The sequence below is a fragment of the Erpetoichthys calabaricus genome, chromosome 5 (assembly GCF_900747795.2).
Source record: "Erpetoichthys calabaricus chromosome 5, fErpCal1.3, whole genome shotgun sequence".
NCBI lineage: Eukaryota > Metazoa > Chordata > Cladistia > Polypteriformes > Polypteridae > Erpetoichthys > Erpetoichthys calabaricus.
Genome location: NC_041398.2, coordinates 199,014,696 through 199,032,730, shown reverse-complemented (window position 1 = coordinate 199,032,730; position 18,035 = coordinate 199,014,696). Strand labels below are relative to the sequence as shown.

The following is an 18,035-nucleotide window of genomic DNA, read 5'->3' as shown; positions in this document are numbered from 1 at the left end:
AGCGAAGTCTTTTTACAAAGCTTCATACAGCAAAAGGAAGGAAGAGTTAAAACAAGCTATACATTGGGTCACTAAACTGCCAAAAGAAGAAAACTAGTTTCTGATGGGGAATTTGTTAAAGAGCACTTATGGGAGTCTGCAGCAATACTCTGCCCAGAGAAGAAGTGTGCATTTGAACATCTGTCCCTCTCATGGTGAACAGTTACAAGATGGATTGAGGAAACTGCGCAGAATCTTCTGGTACAACTGAAACGCATGGTGGAAAATGATGACGACTTCTTCTTGGCCTTGGGTGAGAGCTGTGAGGTTTGTGACACAGCACAGCTGCACATTTTTGTGAAAGGAATAACAAAAGACTTTGCAATGACAGAGGAACTGGCTTCAATGCAGTCAGAGAAAGAGACAATAACTGTTAAGGATTTTATTTACTGAAATCAGTTGGTGCATACAAAAAAGTTAGGACTGGGAAAAGGTAGCTGGTGTGATAACTGATGTTTCTCCTAATTTGACAGGTAAAAATTTTGGACTTGAGGAAAAGAAAAAAATTCCAGGAAAGTTATGGAGATTAACCCAGCCCTAAAACTTGTATTATTCACAAGGAAGTGCTATGTAAATCAGTGCTGAAAATTAATCATGTGGTTGATGTAATAAATACTGGAAATTTCACCAAGGCTATGGCATTTAAGCACAGTTTGTTACACTGTTGGAGGAGCAGGAGACTGATCACAGTGATATGGGCTACCAAACACTTGTCAGGTGGCTAAGCTTGTATCAAAGTGCTCAAACAGGTTTGGGAATCAAAAATTCGAGGTTCTGTCAAATGAAAGGTAAACACATCCCTGAACTAAGCAGAACAGAGTGGCTATCAGATTTAGCATTTGCTACTGATGAGACTACACTTGTGAATGAACTGAATACAAAATTGCAAGGCAAATGCCTTTTTGCACACGATATACACGGCCTAGTAAAAGGCCTTCACGAGGAAGCTACTGCTTCTCTCTCAACAAGTACAGAGGAACACATTGACACACCTTTCCACACTGAAAGGGAGAAATCTGTCTGTTGATCAGCTTAACAGATATGCTGCCATGTTCCGGGCACTGCATTAGCAAGTTTTCCAGGCGATCTAAAGACATCAAAGCCATGGAAACTGAAATGTTCACCATCTCCTCTCCTTTAACATGTAACATACCACATTGGGGGCACTGTCCACAGCCTGAACGTATAGACCTGTAGTCTGATGCATTGCTGGTTGAACACTTCAAGTCAGTGCCATTACTGACATTCTGTAATTCCCTCAAAAAGGAGAATTTCCCACACTTGAGAAGACTAAGAAAATGCTTGTCCTCTTTGAATAAACATAGATATGTGAACAGACATTCTCAGTAATGAAATTCTACAAATCCAGGTATAGATCTTCTCTCAGTGATGACCACCTCTCTGCTGTATACTACAAACAGCAACATCAGGAATTACACCCGACTTCAGTGCACTAGTTGAAGCTCAAACTCACCACTTACCACATAAAGCTCACCACTTAATTCTTCCCACTAAGTTGTCGAAAGGTACAGAGACAGTAACATACTTTGTGTAAAACAAAATAAGTATGTTTTACTGCATTAATCACTCAATCAGGAATTTTTTTCTTTGTAGCCTCAAACGGACATAAAATTTATAAATTGGTATGCACTGTAAATCGTTAAGTTTAAAATGTCGATCGCTGTTATTTCTGTTGATTAATCCATGCTTTACTTAGAGTCAGAACAGGAGCTTATTCAGCTTCTGATCTGACTCTAAGTAACAGCGCCAGTATAAATCGCACCCAATCTGACACTTTTCGTTTTCAAATAATATTGCATTACTTCGACGATGTTTTCTGATTGGTACTATTCGCGTCATAAAATGATTTCTTCAAACCGTCACATATATTTGTTTTGAGAATGAATAGAGCTGCAAATTACAGGTGCTTGTTCAGTGTAGTAGGAACCATAGCACAGAGAGGTGTGTACACTGCAACAAGTACACGTCGTAAATGTAGGAAGGGAGCTCCTTGGGTGAGCTATAGTGCATCTTAATGTGAAAACAGCAGTGTCAGATGGGGAGGGTCTGATGATTGCATATAGTGCTGAAGTTACTGCTCTTTACTATGCTTTCCTCTGCATGTCCTGGAGTACAAAAGAAACACCATACAGCAACATGTGGGGACTGGCAAGATTGGGGGAAAAAAAACAAAAAAAAAAACACGCGATCGTATGTATCGTGATACACTGCAGAGCTATAGTGCGTCTTTATGTGAAAACAGCAGTGTCAGATGGGGTAGGGAAGGATCCTGAACATGACAGAAAGAAAAGTGAATTAAAAAAAAAACAAAAAAAAAAACAAAAAAAAAAAAACAATGCTAATCTTTACAAATATCATAAATTACACCGGCTGTTACAGACTGAAATCTTTTTATTCTAAAATAGTAAAAATAAGCAGTTCACTTCTCAAAAGGGAGTCGTGCAGGATCGAACTCGTGACCTTTTGATTCCCAGTCAGCAACTGATACTGCTGCACCACGGGGCCGTCGTAGTAAATGAGTGTCAATGTCGCACACTAAGGCAGCTTTTTTTTCTGCAGTTATATTTTTGAATAAAAGCGCACTTGTTCGGTTATATTTGTACCTTTCGTGAAAGTGTTTTTGATATCTGGACTTCAGGCTTCATACATTATATAGTTTATGCCTACATTTTGTTATTTACTACTAGAACATGAAAAACGTTTGTTTTAAAAATGTGTTTACACAGATTACTGTAGAAATGGAACACACATGAAATGCGTGTGTTCCAAATAACGATCTATTATGTCCACTCTAAAACTCCACTTCACTCCCAGATAATCAATCAAGGCATGAGCTGGGAGAAGTTCGTGCACGTTCTAAGTCGGTGGGGGGATGGAATAGTCAGCTGTTTGCAGCTTGTCTTTATCTGCAAATTTAGAAGACAAAAGACAATGGCGGAGAGGTGCGAACGAATTTAAGAAGCTCTGGTAATTCTAGTGTTAAGGCCTAGGCATCAATGGTATCTTTGGAGTCACTATCTCTGTCCAACACTGTGGAAGATAGCAGATTTTCTTCAAGGTTTCACACCTCTCTCTTTCACCCTCACACAAAAAACAATGCTACCCCAGCCTTTGCTGTTTATGGTACATTCAGCACATGTACAGTGCTTACAGCACCCTGGTAGTGCCTTGATCTTAAAAACGAGCCATATCAGGATAATTATTACTGCATCACAAGTTCTCTCAAGAGTTTTGAGGAGCCCTGCTCTCGGATGTCCTTACCTCCCTGGCAACCCTTACAAAAAAACATTACGTCATTTCTCTAAACTCACAGTAATATTTTCCTTGACAATGTAATTTGCTCCTTAATGTACAATAACAAACCCCACTTAGAACTCAAAGTATTAAGTGCACATTGTTTGTGCTTGTGTTTTCTTTCCTTGGTCTTCTTTCAGCTACTCCCATTAGGGGCTGCCACAGCGGATTGTCTTTTTCCATATTCAGGTTCTCTTTTCACGTTACCAAAAGTTACATGATATGTTCATGTGTGGGCTCCGTGATGGACTGGCATTCTGTCTGGTACAGTTTCCTGCCTTACACCAATTACTACCAGGATTAAACAAGTCCAAGAATGTTATTACTATCACCAATTCACATCAACAATGTTGAAAAATAAAAAGAAAACTCGTTTTTCTTGAGTTATCTATAAAGATATTGGAGGTCAAGCAGGGCAGGAAGACAGCCACTTTATCACAATCCCACAACACAATGCTGGGTTAAAAAATGTTGACAATTTGTAGGATGTCAGATGCAACACCCCCACCCCAACGATACAATTGCTGACAAGACATTTTTTATATAGAATGAGACTTACCGATGTGTTCTAGTAACAATTATATAATCTGACATGTAATATAGATGGTAGCTTTGCATGAAAAGCAGTTAGTCTTTTTTCAGTAAAAGGAATGCTGCACCCATGCCTCAGGGTTACAAAGACAGTAGCACATGATACCCACAATTAAGAATTTTGTGAAGTGTTTTTGTATTTCTGTATTTATCAGCATTTTATGGCATTCAGATCAATTACAAGCATAGATTCAAAGAACCTCAGCTACCACAAACTTTTCATAGAGGATATACTATGTATTGTACGCATTCTTACCAGACAATTAGTTTTAAAGATATTGAACAAGTTACCATGGAATGAATGAATTTCAATGCAATCATATCAGTGGAGGGGCTAATGTTTCTGTTTCACAAAGTTCATGTCAAAACTCTCATAGAAACATGATTGGATTGTGTGCATGTTGAACTAAAAAGGGAAAGAAAAAATCAAAACAAAAAATTTAAATAGAATATCCACCTATAAAAACCTTGTATAATTCCACATAATACAATGTTCAGTCAGAAGTGCCAAAGCCCATCCCAGGAACATCAGGTTCAACACAGGATGTCAGCCCAGAATCATGCAAACACCAACATTCATATATACCAGTATACAAGAGAGTGTTTAAAAAAAAAAAAAAAAAAAAAAAAAAAAAAGCTTAAACCTTCACATGACGTATGGTAGGTACACACCCTGTATCAAATTGGATTAATGCAGCTCCAAATTGCAACCAGTTGGTGACCTGATGCTACCAACACCCAAGAATGTCTGTGTGACATCACACAGATCAATATAATGAACTGAGCCAACTAATTACCACCTAAATCAAACGGAAAAGGAAAAAAATGGAAGGGATGAATACCATTTACATATACAGTAATCTTAAAAGTTGCTGCAATGATTCCCTCCTTTTGTATAAAAGATGCTCTGGTCCAACAAATGTGATAACACTGGCCAGGCAGTCTAAGGAAGAATGACATGTACAAGGAGAAACTATTGGTATACATTGGTATAACTATTGGTATACAACCATAGATACTGAGGCCTTTCCATTAGCAGATCAGTTTTTAACGGGGCCAAGGGAACTCTTAACATCTAAATTGAGTCTACACGGTACACAATAATGAATGAGCAGAAACAGGCTCATAAAGTTTGCACCAACTCAAAACAGCACCACCAACTGCATACTCAAGCATTTATGCAATCATATTGAGGCATACAGGTGCACACACACACAAACCATGTGATCATCTACACAAAAATACCTCTTACATTGCAAGAATCACATAAAGGAGAACAGATATTTCAAAGTCAGCATTTCTGCCCTTCACTTACTTTTGGAGAGGTAACAAGCACAAAAATATATTCAGTTTGGGCTAGCCAAACAAACAATTTAATAAAAGCATCTGTGTCACCACAAAAAGAATGCCAACAGCATTGCAAATACAATTTTAATCACCGCTTTTTTTGTGTAAAAACTTTACCATTTAAAAAAGTTATTGATAAAAGACACCCTGGTCAGTTTCTGATACACTTTGGCATTATGAGGCATAAAAATTCATGTTTTTATCCACATCTTTCCTGAGCAATACAGACGATTACAGTGTGGTTTCCATTCAGCTAAAAGCTCCCCAGTACAAGTGTTGCACCAAGAAAAGCCAACTCTTTTTACAATTAGCATTGATACTAAATATTTAAAAAGCAACAGCCAATGTGCTAGACTATTGAGAGCTGGGCGAGGCTGGACCACATGTCTATATACGTTGTCCATGTTTGTTATTTCAGTACAATTTGTCTTCCTTATATAAATATCATACAGCTATATCAGGTTTATATAGGTATTATGTTTTTAAAGATTCAACTTATGCCACCCCCATTGTGCACAACTTATCTTATCAATTAGCTCCCCCTGAAACTGCTTAAAACTACCCAAAGTAGTATTTGTTTCCTGACTATCCACCTCATCCCAGTGCCAATCTGGCACTGCTGCCCTGAATGCCTGCCAAGAAACAGACTAAATGTACCAAAAGCACAAGCACGCAGTCCCTGAAAATGACAGTCACTCTGACGTTAGATGCTGAGGAACTCCTGTACCCAAATTCTACGTTAATACCTTTTTAGGTAGAAACAACAGATTAACCCCATTACTGGACAGACATTCACGGTCATTCATTTATCGCCTTTTAAATTTCTGTGCAGTAAAAAACTTCAAAATTTTGAATAGCATTGTAGACATATTCAAGAACTTGTTTTGAAGTCAGACTGAGATGTTACATAAACACACAGTGCCACTTCAATATAGTATTTTTTACTATTTAAATACCAGCCAGTCCTGGATACAACAGTGGGCTGCCAGAGCCAAAACACACAAACATGACTTCTATTATATAAGCAAGCACAGAGGAAGAACCAAGATTTATAATGCCAGATCAACACAGGACACGCTGAAACAAACACACAGGTAATATAGACGCTGCATTAAACCTAGATGCATTTCACTGGACTTTGGTAACTGGAGTTTACTGTAGAAATATAAGCACTAGAATACTTAAACACATCTCTCTGCACATCCATGTTTATTTCCAATATGGACTAAAGTGCTGCCTTCTGTACTAGGTGCGCTATAGTCACAAACATTACACAGAAGAACACTGGGTGAAGGACACACCACATACAATCTTTCAAAAGTAGCAATCATGTCAAACAAAACTTATCAATTGCTACTCAACTAATTTTTCCAAAATAACAGTAAAAATTTTACAGTGGCTTAAACTGTGTAATGCATTATCAAGAGTACATCTGGTTTACTGTATGCTTTTTCTGGTCACAACATTACAAAACAAGACATAGCAGACCTAATATCTGTGCAAATAAGGGCGACCAAATGCTCCATAAACTAATGGGCATGACCTATCCTGACTGCCTAAGGGAGTTAAGCAACTATTCAGTCTGTCTGTACAAGGAACCGAATCATCTTCAAAAATCTCAAAAGCATTGAAAAGGTTGATCCATCACAATCCTTTCAAATGAATAGAAAAAAAAAAAAAAAACAAACAAGAACATCAGCACATTTAAGACTACAGTCAGAAACCCCATTTTTATACAAATGGAGAACCTTGAACAACCCAAGTTATTTAGTTGAAGTAAAAACTGAGAACATTTAAAAAGTATCTGGCCAAAACACGGGCACAACTTAGTCCATCAAGCTTGTTTAGCTAGTAGCTGACAGTTCTCCATGGTTTGCAAAACTTCATGATCTTAAACCAACAGTTAATGACCCCAATGCAACATTTCTTAATCCTCTGTTGTACACCTGACCAGCTTCACTTGTAACCAATTGCTTTTACAGATGGCCTCCATCCTTCCTTCATAATTTTTATACTCTAGAACAAAACCAAGCATCCTATTTGACTTTTTAAAAATTTCTACCTGACCTAAGGGTAAATATACATTGTGTCAAATAGAAAGTATAAAACAAGTGCCTATAAAAAGTATTCACCCTCTTTATCGTTATATAACATTTAATCACAGTGGGTTCAATTTGGATTTTTTTGACACTGATCAACAAAAGACTATAATGTCAAAATGAAACTGATTTCTGCAAAGTACTACTAATCAATTACACATATAAACACAAAATTGACTGTACACAAGTATTCATCCCTATAATATTACATTACCCAAGTCCTCACTAGTGCAGTTAATTTGTTTCAGAAGTCACATATTGTAATTAGTTTAATGGAGATCACCGGTCTGAACAGTTCCAATTGATTAAAAAGGTATAAATGCTCCTTTGTCAGGAAAGTTTAACTTGTGCTTAGTCAGTATTGTGGCCTAACACATAATAAAAAAAACAAAAAAAAAAAAAACAAACACACACACACACATATACAACCAAAAAAGACTACTCCAAGCATCTTGGTTAAAAAGTGATTGAAAGGCACAGTCAAGGGATGGATACAAGGAAATATCCAACTCATTGAATATCCCACAGAGGCCACTTAAGGGGTATGGCAGATCTGTAAACCTGCCTAGATCTGACCATCCACAAAATCTGAGTGATCATTCAAAAAGACAACTAGCGAGGGAGGCGACCAAGACACCTATAACAAGTCTGAAGGAGTTACAAGCTGCAGTGACTTAGATTGGGAAGGCAATGTACTAACCAGTTGCCTAGGTGCTTCACCAGTCACTGCTTTATAGGAGAATGGCAAAGGAAAAGCCAATGTTAAACTCAAGCCGAGGTGTCGCATGCATTTTTTGATGTGTGGGCCACATCATGGGAATAATGGCTTTCCACATAATTTAACGATTTATAAAACTTAAAAGTATTACTTTGTAAGTAGATACAAATATGCACTTATCTTTAGAAACTGGGTTGTTTCCAAGAGTCATGCTTTGGTGATAGTGTTTCGATAGTGGCATACAAACGAGCTTTGGCAGTGTTTGGCTGCAAGTGTACATGGAGCTTGGAGGCCTATAGGTGTCCACATGTCTTCAATTAAAACTAGAAAGTCATCTCAGCTGTATTTTCTCACTGTTTAGCAGGTAAGTATAAACAGTTACAAGCACATGTAAATAAAGGGCCCACTAGTGTAGCAGAGAAAACCACTAGGAAGTGGAATGGAGAGACATCTCACATGTGATTTTGTACAATCTGTGACACATCACATATCTAGCGTTGCAATGGGCAATTTATTTGGAAGACTTTGGAGAGAGTGCATGGGGTTTAGTTTATGAAAATCCCAAGGATGTATAGAACACCAGAGCTGATGCTAGGGGGTTGTCTCTTGGCCATTCTCCTGCCTAGTATTTGAAAGCAGTACTTCAAATTAAACCTCCAAAGTAGGAGAGGTGTGATCATTAACAGGAGAGGTGGTGAGCTGTTTGCTTATTTGATTTTAATTTTTGGAGTAACTTTCTGGACTTTAAATATTCTTTTAGAGGGAGAAAATATTTTATTTTGATTTTTTATTGCATAGCTCCTGGACGGCACAGCTGTAAATATTGTAATTAGTCCTTTGTTTTTCACCTTTACTATTAATTACTGTGTCATTGCTATTTGACTGTTCGGAAATATTGCAGGACACTGATTTTTGATGTTTTTTTAAACTTGCTGCAATAAAGGATTGCTGTTGTTTTTGCACCTAAATCCTAGTTTGTGTCACATTTGCTACTGATTTCAGGGCAGTCATGGACTACAAGAAGCCCAGGGTTTAATCCGTGCAAGGGTTCAAAATGACAATGCATCACAGTTTGCCAGAAGGCACAGTAAAATGGAAGATTATATGCACGGAGGAGATCAAAATTGAGCTCTTTGTTCATCACACTAAATTCACCATCCCCCCATGAAATATGGTGATGGCAGCATCATGGTGTGGAGATGCTTCCCTGTAGCATGCTCTAGAAGGCTTGTGAGGGCACAGAGTAAAATGAATGCAGCAAAATACAGGGAAATCCTGGAGCAAACCCTTTTTAATTTTAAGAAACCTGTGCCTTGAGAGTTTTGCTTTCCAGCAAGAAAATTACCTCTAACATAATCCCAAAGGAACAAAGGAATGACTTAAAAACAATGTCCTGGAGTAGCCAAGACAGCGTCCAGATCTCAATTCAGGTGGTGGGTTTGTAAAAGATTGTTCACTCACCATCTCTGTGCAACCTGAAAGAGTTTTACAAAGAATGGAGGACAAAATGGCAGTGTCCATATGTGCAAAGTTGACAGATACAGACGCAAGGCTGTAATTTCTGCCGAAGTTACATCTACGAAATACTGACATGAAGGAGGTGAATACTTGCATGATCAATTATTTTGTGTTTCATACTTGTAACTAATGTGTAAGTGAAAAAGAAAAAAAAAAAAAAAAAAAAAAAAAAAAAAAAAAAAAATCGATCTCTGCAGAGTGGTCTAAATTAAAGTTCTTTTCTGGTCTCCAACATTTAAAAAGCCAAATTACTTCCAAGGGGGGTGAATATTATTTACAGGTACTGTATTTCTTCATCACTCATTTTCTAACTGCAGACTTCCAATCTATATTTACATATTATACTTCACATTCAAGCTCACTTACTAAATGCCTGTCAAAAAAATTTTACTCCAATTGTACCATCTGTTAAAAGTTTAGACTCTACAGTATTTAATAATACAAATAACTTATCATTAAGTACAACTTTAAATTGTAGTATGCAAGTTGCTTAATCTAAGCAGCATACTATAAATAGCACTGTCAAATGTGCTTTACTCAATTCAAGGTCACATGGAGCTTTATCTAAAGTAATTTACTAAAGTTAAAGTAGCAGAGAAGCAAAGAGCTACAATCCACATAGGGCCACACACAGCAGATATAATTCAGAAAAACACACACAGATTTTCAGAGTTACGACAGTTCTGCAGCCATCTGCACACTACACCATGTGTTTTATAAGCTGATAAGTCTTTCGAGGTATTTTATACTAGATAATAGAGTTACATACTGTACTTTTGGCAGCAGTTGGCGGTTTAGTTGCAGCATCATAAAATATCAGGATATTTATAAAACAGTATCCCCACCGTCTAAACCACTGCTTGTTATCACACTCATACTGGATAGTTACTTTATTACCTTCACTTTACAATCCCTTTCATTAAACGTAAAAGTGATATAAGCTCACTGTACTATATTTACCATATGTAATGTTTGTCCATTCATTTGAAGAAATTTCACTGGTTTTTAGTAATGTCTTAAAAAAGGCCCATTTAGATTTTGCATTTGCAGTATAAAAATCACTAGCCTCTTTGAAAATTTTAGGATACTTTCACGGTTGCAGCAATTTTTTCTGTGTCAAGTATTATGAATAAAAATATGGTGGCCATGCAGATAAGCATTGCTAGAAAACTAACTCCTTAACATCAGGGGCACAAGACAGCCTCAGTTACAGACTGGACCTGTTCAAACAGGTACACATTAAAGATATTCTTGGGCTCTGAACAACAGCATTCACAATATACAAGTACCATTTAGGAATGAGAAACACTAGTGGTAAACAATCACCAAATCCCCCTGTATTTACAAAAAAATGGTGGAAAAATTATTCAGGATTCAACGAGCTGCAAATAAGAATGTATTCTAAACTGAATGATGGGGAAAAAAAACTAGTGTAAAAATAATGTAGAAACAGAAATAAAGAAAATTGAAGATGGAAATCAAAATACAATTAAGAATTGTCTTGCAAACAGGTTTGAGGGAGAAACAATAAGCAAGTCTAGAAACAATGCATTAAGTACATAATTAAGGGAAGGGTTTACCTTTCAATATTTAATTTTGCAATTATCTGGTCCATAACAAGACATACAGGTACATATATAGCTTACATGTCAAGCTATACTGGTCGGAAACAAGCTCATAAATAACCACAAGTATTCAGGCACCCATTTTCAAACCTACTTAATCCAGTTCCAATCCAGGGCTGACTCTGGCTGACCGCAGAGTATCTCAGTACCTGGCATAATCACTCATACCAGACCAATTTAAACTAGTATATGCATGCAATGGTTCTGGGGGGGTGGGACTTGTCTTTATAGTATCCGCAACCCTAGTAGTCATGTAGTGAATATTCAAAATGCATACTGACAGTAGTCAGGCATCATAAAGACATCAGCAAAATTACTTGGATTTAATTATGGTCAAAGGTTTCCAAGGATTTTTTTCCACCATAGTAATAAGAATGATTTGAACTTGTGGTTCAAATCAATTATCTTTTCAGCTAACATTACCTTCAGCGTCAGTCTGATGTATTAAGTAAAATAAATAATTACTCAACAAGACAAAAGTACAAATTAAGCAGTAAATCTTTCATTATTCTTTGGCTTAAAATTGACGAAATAAAAAGCACCAATTCAATTACTTTTAGTCATTAGCCTTTATTTGTTATTCATTTAAGAATAAGGTTTGACAATTATAACCAGTCACTGACTCTCCACTATTCTTTTCCTCTTCTTGGTATCCTGCTGTTGCACTTGCTGCCAGTGCCACACAGCTATTCCCACCCATGTAATGCAACACCAGAGATACAGGGATTCAATGACAAAAGCTTTAAATAACATTTTTTACACAGGTCGGTACACAATAACGATTCTGTAGAATACCCCAGAAGGAACAGGCAGCCAGTTGGCCTAGTTTATAAGAAGTATGATTTTTTTTCTGAACTAGGAATTGTCTCCAGTATTGCCACTGACTGCAGGTTTGCTGCATCATTAGGTACAATTTCTGTATTTTTTTTTTATTATTTTAATAAAAATAGCACTAGAACTATCACTCATGGTCTGCCCAAAGACAACTCAGTTTTACCACTTCACAGTATTCCTAAAAAAATTATTCTCACTGTTTCTACTGTACCCATGGGTATGTATCTGTCCCACATTCCTTAGCTGCGCTGAATACTTACAAAAGAGTAACAGGTGATTTTGTTGAATAATTTCATAAAGCACAATACAATATTCTCAAACTTAGTTTGGGATTTTGCCTTATTGGTAGCACTGGGACATGGCACAAAAGTGCCCTAAAAAAGTCCACCACAATGCCCACATACGAAGAGTCAGTATGTCTTACACTTTAAGTTACTGCTATACGAAGTTTGACCAGACAACTGAGCAATTAGCGAACTAAAAACGAGCTTCTTGGATTTGATGGTTTTCACTTAATTATCGCGGTTTCTTTTCACAACGTAAACATTTTTCTGTCGATCTACTCCAAGACTCCCTATGTTTAAAAATAGCTGCAAGAATAAAATTCCAAGGCTTAGGCTTTTCTTCCAATGCCGAGCTTATGTTCGGAGCACTTCCACTGTGGCACTCTGCCAGGGGAGATCGACAATTAACACATTAACGTGTAAGGTAGGGTTTAAAACTCCCGCAGTCTTTGCAACACTGAAAATCTTCCAAAGCATTTTAATTACTGAAAAAACAAAACGGTAACCTGGAAACATTTACGTGGTAGCTATAGAATGCATGCACGACCCCCGCTGGGCAGGATGCTACAGTACGCTTTACTCCCCAGCTTGCTCGTGCTGTCCCATGTCGGCTAACGACCTACAGTGAACCACTAACACGACAACAAATTTCTTAATTTTAACCTGCTCCACGTTGGACGTTTCTGTGAAGCCACAAGACGGCAGCTATTTTTCCAGTTTTCTATGTTTCTTCGCGTTTCTAGCAGAACACAACACTCGCCACGTCAAGCTGCTCGGGCAATTTGTGCGGACGCGTCTCGAAGTTATTCAAAATACTTTCCCCATTGTAAAACGCTATTAAAAACACACACACACGAACTAAATTCGCGAATAGATAAATTCAATATTTATATTATTGACTTAAACTTAATACACAGACTTGATGTCTAATTTCCGTGTATTTTATGAATTACCTTTTCTCGGTGGAGGCATCGCTCCTTTAAACACCTAAGCAATTATTAAGGATTATTCACAGTAAAATAATAAACGGAGACAAAAAAAAACTATATATTTAACCACAGCACAAACAAAACAGTGAATTCATCTCGGTTTCCTAAAAGTAAAAAAGAAAGAAAAGCGCTTCGATATGGCATATCCAAGTCCCGAGTAAAAGACTCACCAAGCGTCCGTCCGCCTCTGTCCGCATATCTGCTCTACCAAAGCTGACAGGGAGACAGCGAGAGACTCTCTGCTGTGTGCGCTGAACTGAACTGGACCGGACCCCGGCTCCTTAGTGGATCAAAGCAGCCTCCCGCGGCCACTCGGATATGTTTCTAATCAGGCTCTGGCAACTCGGCGCTGCGCAGGAATGCGCTGTGATGTTTCTTCTGCCGGAGCTCAGGGTTCCTCCCCCACCGCGGGACACAGGCTGCTTAACTCCGTGTTTGCTGGCCCACGCCTTTTACGTGCGGGTTAACTCACCCGAGACAGCTTCGCACGAAGAGTTCCACGTGTATGTGCGTCACACTGTCTATTCGGGGAAATGGGATTGGAGTTACTTGGGATTGAAAGGGACAGGTATGGTAAGGAACCGTTACTCAAAAAAGTCTAAATAATAGCGTATGACGGCACAGTCCATTATAACACGTTGTCCTTTGTGGTCTATATATAGTTTATTTTTCTACATGTCCTATTATATGTCTTTGTCAATCAAGATCAGAGTGACAGGGGCAGAATTTTTAACATGAGGGTCGGGTGTATGGCAAGAACCAAGCGTGGACTAGGCGACACTGAGCGCACTTAGTTTTAACAGTCAGCACTAACCCTTAAGGGCATGGAATCTGACAAAGCTCACATTAACATGAGTAGAATATACAGTCTCCACACAGATGGAACTGGGTGGTATTAAGCTCCTGACACTGGAGCAGCGAGGCAGCAGTGCTAACCAGTGCTTCATTGGGAGATGAGGTCTTGTTCAACGGTACTGGGCATAAAGCCAGTCCACCTGTGGACACATATCACCACACTCACATATACAGTATATGTCCAATTTAGAGCAGTCAGTCAGCTTGAAAGAAGGCTTTAGGATATTTCAGAGTCGCATGCACATATTTCTCCAATACAGTGTGAAAACTGATTAAGTCCGTTGCTCAAGGAAGGGTCGTGGAGCAAGTCATTGGCGGGGATTTAATCTAGGATATGAGTTTACAGTCCAACCTCACAGCCACTAGGTCACACTGTCCTGCAGAAACAAAGGCTGATTGTTTTCCTAATTAAACTTACTATTTAAGCAGGCTACTTGGTTACATATTTTTGCAGCAGGAATGAGGGCCCAAAACCCCTTTCCTCAGTCATTTAGTAAATCTGCCAGAGTGGCTTAGTGGCTTTGGAATTGGATTGTAAGCCAAAAAGCTGCCCGTTCAACCCCCAGCATTGACTGCTTACATAAGCATGTACAAGTCTCCAAACGTGACTGTGGCCTGTTGTAACCATTGTGATTGTAGGAGGCCCTTGTTGGCAGTGCTCCTCCAGCAAAATGGCACAGTGGATTCAAAAAGAACAATAAAGTGTATAACTGTATTAAAAAAAACTGTCTACAGGAGGCCAGAACACAGGGCAAACACAAAGTACAAAAAAAGCAAACCTGCAGTCTCTCTTGGCCAGTCTTATAGGCTAGCAAAAGTCATGTTTATTAGGTGTTCTTGTGCCAAAAAGTATGCCCCCTCTTACAAAAAACCCCTCCCCCCGCCCACCCCCCCACATCTCTCTCTCTCTCTCTCTCTCTCTCTCTCTATATATATATATATATATACACAAACATGCACACACACACACACACACACAGGTGTCCTATAGCAAATCTCATTAACCATTGGGCAGTTGCTCTGCAGGAGAGGTAACAGTCTATGGAGATGTGAGAGATGTCCTGCTAGAGTGTTTTGGAAGAATGTTTGGCCAGGAAAAGGCATTGACATTACATAAGAATTCCAGAAAGAGATATCAGGTATCAGATGCATATAGCTGAGCATTGCCCTGTTAGAAAATGGAACCAGAAAATCTTGCTGAAGATTTTTTGTGAACTGAATCTTTCACAAAATATTGTAGTGTAGCCAAACTGCCCCAATAAGCAGAAGAAGTGACTATTACATAAAACCTGAACCATGACATCAGCTAAACCATTGTCAATATTCTACAGGTGGTGTTAACAGACTATTATGATCTTTTCACGTTTATTTGGCAAGTCCAAAGCACTGCATTTCAACAAGGGATATAAATGTAATAGATATGTCAATCCAGTTTTGTAGTGTCAGTGGTGGTGTAATGGTCCAGCAGTGCAGTTTTACTGCATCACAGCACATGGATCTGGGTTTGATTCCCATTTGTTTGAGGTGTTTTTTGTGTGAAATGTGTCTGTTCTACTTGTCTTTCCAGGATCTTGAGTCTCTGCCACAGTCACAAAGACATATTGCTATAAATTATGAGTGAATGTATTTGTCTGCAGCAGATTACCCAGAGATGGACATACTGGATCACCTATATACCCTGTCCAAGAAAGATTACAGTATGTTTCCCCTCAACCTTAAAAAACTGGGAAAGAAAGCACAAAAATGCTTTGATTAAAAGTAACTTGGCCATTCCTCACTGTAATGTATTAGTTAAAGCCAGTAAACTAAGCTGTTTTCAAAACAGAGAACCTTTCTCCTATGATGACATGATAAAGTGCAGCACAATCTTTGCTTACTTCCACCTCAACTGGTTCATTAGAAATTACATGTTTTCAAAAACAATCATTTTCTACTCAGACCTATACAATTTTTACACTTTCTGTTTCCACAGGCATCCCTTTCAATCCAAGCAGCATATGCATAAGCTAGTAAACCAACTCAGGACATGCTGCCAGTCCATCACAGAACACATTCACTCATAGTGACCATTGCTGTTACTCTTCTTAGTATAACCATTGGAAAATGTGTGCCTATGGCCTAAATGAGAATGACTTCTTGGATATTGAAGAGTTTTTAATCTATACATCCATTTACAAACTCATCTATCCAGTTCAAGGTCTGAGGAGCTACAGGTGAACTTTGCACCATCATACGCAAGGCAGGAACAAATCTTGGATGGTTTGCCATTTGGTGGATCCGAGTCTCTGATGTCCCTGGAATATCAGAATTGTTCTTCCATGTCGGTCATTTACATTTAACTTTTTAGATTTAATGTTAGCCTACTGCATAATAAGACAGTGACTGTACAAAAACTGTTGAAAATCTGCTGTTTAAAGAATAAATTATGTTCCTTTACTCTTCCTACAAATGAGTGTAAAATCCTCTGTGTCTGGATGAAACAAATTTGTGATCATTTAAATATGATGGTAGCTTAATTTTAAAACTGCTATTAAAGCATGTGAAATTGTCTGCATTAATTCTAGCTTTATGATGCCAGAGGCTAACTTTAGCTTAATTTGTTTAAAGTGAATGTCTGTCTAGGAACAATAGCCTATTGCAGTGCACACATATGCATGGCAAATCTCATTCATCCAGGACTGTAAAACTAAATTACTGGTTATTTACAGAACTTCCATCCATCCATCCATTGTCTCCCGCTTATCCGAGGTCTGGTCGCGGGGGCAGCAGCTTGAGCAGAGATGCCCAGACTTCCCTCTCCCCGGCCACTTCTTCTAGCTCTTCCGGGAGAATCCCAAGGCGTTCCCAGGCCAGTCGAGAGACATAGTCCCTCCAGCGTGTCCTGGGTCTTCCCCGGGGCCTCCTCCCGGTTGGACGTGCCTGGAACACCTCACCAGGGAGGCGTCCAGGAGGCATCCTGATCAGATGCCCGAGCCACCTCATCTGACTCCTCTCGATGCGGAGGAGCAGCGGCTCTACTCTGAGCCCCTCCCGGATGACTGAGCTTCTCACCCTATCTTTAAGGGAAAGCCCAGACACCCTGCGGAGGAAACTCATTTCAGCCGCTTGTATTCGCGATCTCGTTCTTTCGGTCACTACCCATAGCTCATGACCATAGGTGAGGGTAGGAACATAGATCGACTGGTAAATTGAGAGCTTCGCCTTGCGGCTCAGCTCCTTTTTCACCACGACACACCGATGCAACGCCCGCATTACTGCGGATGCCGCACCGATCCGCCTGTCGATCTCACGCTCCATTCTTCCCTCACTCGTGAACAAGACCCCGAGATACTTGAACTCCTCCACTTGGGCAGGATCTCGCTACCAACCCTGAGAGGGCACTCCCCCCTTTTCCGGTTGAGGACCATGGTCTCGGATTTGGAGGTGCTGATTCTCATCCCAGCCGCTTCACACTCGGCTGCGAACCGATCCAGAGAGAGCTGAAGATCACGGCCTGATGAAGCAAACAGGACAACATCATCTGCAAAAAGCAGTGACCCAATCCTGAGCCCACCAAACCGGACCCCCTCAACACCCTGGCTGTGCCTAGAAATTCTGTCCATAAAAGTTATGAACAGAATCGGTGACAAAGGGCAGCCCTGGCGGAGTCCAACTCTCACTGGAAACGGGTTCGACTTACTGCCGGCAATGCGGACCAAGCTCTGGCACTGATCGTACAGGGACTGAACAGCCCTTATCAGGGGGGGCCAGTACCCCATACTCTCGGAGTACCCCCCACAGGATTCCCGAGGGACACGGTCGAATGCCTTTTCTAAGTCCAC

The 18,035-nt window shown here is 39.3% G+C and overlaps 2 protein-coding genes across 6 annotated transcripts in view; one reads left to right on the top strand and one right to left on the bottom strand.

Annotated features, from left to right (window-relative positions):
* dab2 (DAB adaptor protein 2) overlaps positions 1 to 13,783 on the bottom strand; it is a 116,426-nt gene extending 102,643 nt beyond the window's left edge. For 3 of the 5 annotated variants that reach the window (XM_051927683.1, XM_051927682.1, XM_051927681.1), the window contains exon 1: positions 13,530 to 13,783. The gene's annotated coding sequence lies outside the window, so the exon portion shown is untranslated. The remainder of the gene's footprint in view (positions 1 to 13,529) is intronic. The other 2 variants (XM_051927684.1, XM_051927686.1) reach the window with 2 other exon arrangements.
* The window catches only part of LOC114652160 (FYN-binding protein 1-like), a 1,204,993-nt gene that overhangs the window by 667,004 nt on the left and 519,954 nt on the right, over positions 1 to 18,035 (top strand). The window lies entirely within an intron of this gene.